This window comes from Atta colombica, unplaced genomic scaffold (genome assembly GCF_001594045.1).
Source record: "Atta colombica isolate Treedump-2 unplaced genomic scaffold, Acol1.0 scaffold96, whole genome shotgun sequence".
NCBI classification, from domain to species: Eukaryota; Metazoa; Arthropoda; class Insecta; order Hymenoptera; family Formicidae; genus Atta; species Atta colombica.
Genome location: NW_017259590.1, coordinates 1367979 through 1373135, shown reverse-complemented (window position 1 = coordinate 1373135; position 5157 = coordinate 1367979). Strand labels below are relative to the sequence as shown.

The window sequence follows — 5157 nt, the reverse complement described above, 5'->3', positions numbered from 1 at the left end:
TAGCATATAGCTCAAATTATCTCTTAAAATAATAAAAATATTTAATATAAAGTTTATAGAAAACTATAGGAGTAAAATTATTATATTATACATGACAAATTTTTTTTGTTTCTTGAATAATTGTCTTGGGGATACATGTCAAGGACTTAAAAAAAATTCTTATATCTAATTATAATTTTTCATATTATTGTGCCTACACATATTTCAATCAATACGTTCATATATATATATATAATTTTTTTAATAACTTATAATGACTTTTTTCACCAAACCATTAATAAAATAATGGCTTTATAAAATTTTTGAACTATTTCGCTGTTTGTACGAACCTTTTATGTCTCATATTTAATACAACATAATATATATTTGATTAGAATTGAAATTTACATTGGTAATGACTATTAATAAAGATAGACGATGTATGTTAGTCAGATTGATTTGATAAATGCATTTCGATATGACCGGGAGCTCTTATCACGACACGTATCTCAGTGTTAAAAAGAAATAATGTGATGTTGAAATTTGGGTCGGCGCATTGACAACTCTTGCTTTCGTGAGATCAATGGCCGAACTGGAGTTGCTGAGGTCAGACAGAGTTCAACATGCCTGTCAAGGAGACTGTTAAATCAGTGAATAATAATCAATTATTGCGCACCTATGACACCGAAGATAGCTTCACTCGACGGCGAGACTTCGCACGCTTATCGAGCTCTTTTTGTCTAGACTGTGTCTATAAACAAATGCGACGCTTTCTATCCGAGATCGCATGAAAATTTCACTCTAGCGTTCCTACATAAACAATGAAACGCTATAAATCACGATGGTACTATTTATTATCTACATAGAATATATGGCCAAAAATATTTAGAGTTTATGACACCAGCACACTTGCGTGCACACAGCCAGGAGAAGATATTGTTAAATAATAAATTAAATGCGGAAAATAATCTCGCGCAGGAGAGATTTTTTTCTGGATAGCGTGTGAAATTGCGCTATTCAAGTTGTTCATATCCAATAAGGTAAAAATTATATCTTCTAAAAATATTACTCATTATTTTAAATGCAGTATAGTAATTTACAAATTACTATATGATTATATATGTGTAAAGATTCTTTTGAGAAAATTCTTTATAACACAAATTAAATGATAAAGGCTACGAGTTAATGTTGGATGTTAGGTGCTAATAAATAAATTTTAATCTTACAATAAATTTGAAAACAAAGCTAAATATTTCGATATTACGTTCTATTCTCAGTAACATAACCTGATGAAATTAAATTCATCGATTTTTAATTTAAAAATTAAAAAAATTTTTTTTATTTGTTAGTAATAAATTTTTAAGTACGAAACAAAAACAAAACAAATTTCACAACATTACTTGCAGGAAAACTCGTTTATGTATGCAAGATGAGAGCAACAATACTGAGATATTAAGTAAATAATATAATATTGTAACATTTTATTTCTCTTTTCTCGCAATTCGATGACATACTAATTCGGCAATCGATAATGCAAGGTACATCAGAATTATCGCCCGAATCAATACATATTGGTTACGTTTCATTGCTATTTCGTAATCGGTACTCATCATGTGACGCGAGAGAAGAGTAGTAGAATAATTTAGTAATATGCCTATATGATTTTGACGTGCTAATGTACACGTTGCTCAAATCGAACGGGCCAAATGATCCGTAAAAGACCAAAAAGACGAGGAAAAAAAGTGACAATTTAGCGCGGCTGTATTACATTTTTTTATCGCTCGTATAAAGTTATAACTGAAAGAATTGTCGAAATGTGTTTTTTTTGCAACGGATTCTTTAGAAATTCATGTCGTAACGTTGCAATGCGTGAGACGTGACCATGTAAATGTCACTTATCTCGAGGCTGTAACGTTATGATATTTAAATGCGATTAATCGATTTATGGTATTTACAGTAGAGTCGAAATTGACGGGTGCCGAGCGTAAAAATCAGTGCTTTCGTAACCACTATATGTCGGGGATAGCCACGTTCATTGGCTACGTCCTGTTCCGCCCCCGCAGCCCCGCCAATCAGACCGGCGGCTTTCTCTCATCGATCCAAACCATCCACACTATACTCAGCCGCCATGCTCAGTTCTCTTGCTCGTTCTCCTATCCTTCTCCGTACAGCGATCTGCTATAAGACAGCAATGTAAAGCCACACGAGGTAAAGGAACGTTTAACGTTGTCAATCGTCGACGTTTCCTCTTCGCGTTCCACGAACGATAAGACAATCAGATCGGGGGGGGGGGGTGACAATTAAAAAGATAGAGCGAGGCTTGTTTAAAGAGAATTTGTAAAAATACTTTCACATTGTTCTCGTTATATATTAGAAATAATTAATTCAAATGTTTGACATTACTTTGGAATTGTAGAAAATCTTGGCATTTTTGTTCAGAAAGATAAATTGGATAATTGGAATGATTTTATGAATTGTATAATTTTTGAATTGGCTTAAAAATAATATATCTGTATAGTTGTGAATAAAAGTAAGAGTACCGATTTATACGTTATTTAGAGGATCATTCAGATACATATAACGATGATTTTTATTAGTGAGTAGCACACACGCACAAAACATAGATTCGAGTCAATGACTTTTGTGTGCAACTGTAACGGTGAAAGAAATAGGTCATGAGAGAAAATAAGAGATATAGCAGGTGAAAAGTAACGATTACGAATGAATTATAGAAGAGTTTGCGTGCGTGTACATGCGTGTATGCATACGCGCATTTGTGTAATTTTACTTGTGTGCGTGAATAATCATAAATTTAGTAATTCATTAGATGCCTTAAACATCAAAGTCAATTAGTTAGAAATGGTAATGGACTTGGAATTCCGTGCAAAAACAAACTCATTAGTTTCTCATCAACTAATTACGATTGGCCATTGAAAATCGTCAGTAATTTCGTCAACATTTACGCTACAATTTTACATGTTTACGCTTTATACTTTTGAGCGCGCGAATAATGATAGCGCGGAATGGAAATATTAAAAGGAGAAGAAGCGCAATCTGTAAGTATTTCAAGTACACACAACCGATTCATCAAAATCAAATAGGTCTCATAACTTTAATTGTTATAATACTGGCCAATACTGGCCAACTATTTTGAGCTTTATGTAAAATTCATATCGCGATCGTTGTTTATTGTTTGCTGCACACCACAATCAAACACACGAATGCAAACGTAACCTGCAAATGTCGGTTTATCTTCTCCGTCGAAGAGCTTTAATTTCTATTAAATGCTAACTCCAGCTCTCGTGATATCATTGTGACTCTAATATAAAAGCATTACGTTGTCCTTGCACATATGTATCTACTTGCCACGTGCAAGCGCAGGTGCGGACGTAGTCGTTAATTTTTTTCCTCTTGTCCGCATCGTCGACTCGCGACGATTACACGACTATAAATCATACGTTTGTTTTGCCTTCATTTTCGTACACATGTTATATTGCTATGACATTTTATTGATACGATCAGCACAGAAAATTACGCATATTCATCTTTTGTATTATTTTTCAATGACTTTATGCTGATTATAATATTACGTAATTAGAGTATTCCCGTAGGATAGCATAATATCGTGTGTATGTTTGCATATTAAATTTTTTTTTATATAATAAAATATAATTATTCTTCTAATATTAGAAATTCGCATCTGCATTTTCAATATATTATATATATAAGTTTCTTTTATTTGCAACACAAAGGGATAATTATTACTCGACAAGGGCAATCAAAAGTCATCTCTATCGATAACGTAATAATGATCGGACATTTTCGCGAAAACGATATTATTGCACGCTGCTGTTAAATGCCGCGTGTGATCAAAAATTGATACGCCGTTGCATATTGTCGCGGAATTCGCTAATTTGCAGCATTATATTCTCGCTTGAACGAACGTGAGAATTTTCGCCATTATAGAGATTGTATTACTTTTTGCTTTCACGATTTTAGCAGTTTTAAAAGTTGAAATATTAGAGTGAATTATATTTACATTTGATATTTTATCTTTAGACATTTTAAAATTATTATTATTATTAACGTCGATTAATAAGCTAAACTAAAGAAATAGAGTTTGCATGGAGAATAAAATACTTGATTTTTAATATTATGCTTAGAATAGATTGAGTCAATTTTTTATCTGCAAAAAATCACTGTAATGAAAAGAATTATAAAATAAGATTACAAGATTCCTATTTATTTGCCACAGAAACATCGCACATGCGGAATTCCGGGATGTCATGCTCAATTGTTGCTAAATATGATCAAGTGATATATATTCTTGCGTAATCATTCCTCATCCATCATAAGTGCCATTCGTCAAACGCGGGTGTTGCTTTCCCAGACGAAAAGGATAACACTTTCGGTAACGTAGAAATTATGAACGATTCGCTGAACAGGGATGAAAATTAAGAGGAAGCAAATGTGCAGGAAATCGATAGGATGCATTTGTAAGCATTTTATTTTCGTTCAAATCTGTATGTTAGTATTTTATGTATCTATTTTGTCAAGTTTATCAAGTTTATCAAGTTACTGATGTCTACAAATATTCTGTGAAATAAAAGGAAAGTATTTTCTTCAAAGAAGTTACGCGTTATTATTATCATGTTATTACAGTATATTGTGAAATGTCGATTTAATCGAAGTATTAAGACATGAAAATAACGCGTAGCTTCTTTGAATGAAAAAAAAATATTTTTTAAATCGGCCTTGCTTATGTGTTACTTTACTAGCTATTCAAATAAGTGACAATCAAGGTCTACATATATATATATAATTTTTTGCATTTAATATTATGTGAAATAATTGGAAACAGAGAGAAGTAATCGTAATCCTTTATATCCTTAGTTTTACATCCGATTGTATTGATGTTATTTTGTGGAACAATATTTTTAATTTGATGAAACAGCAGCAGCCGTAACATACAATTAAAAAGAAATTATGTGATTGTTTAATACTCACGTATACTATTTGTAGAATTAAATATAATTATTTAAAATTATTATGTATGAGAGTATGAAATATTTTAAATTGTGTCTGGTATTAAAATAATATGTGTAGGATATTGTATAATGCATAGTGCATTGTTAAATATGATTTGGCGATGTAAGAATATAATCCAAAAATTTAATC

At 31.6% G+C, this 5157-nt stretch overlaps 1 protein-coding gene across 1 annotated transcript in view; it reads right to left on the bottom strand.

Moving 5' to 3' along the window:
• The window catches only part of LOC108693677 (inhibitory POU protein), a 45483-nt gene that overhangs the window by 20260 nt on the left and 20066 nt on the right, over window positions 1-5157 (bottom strand). The window lies entirely within an intron of this gene.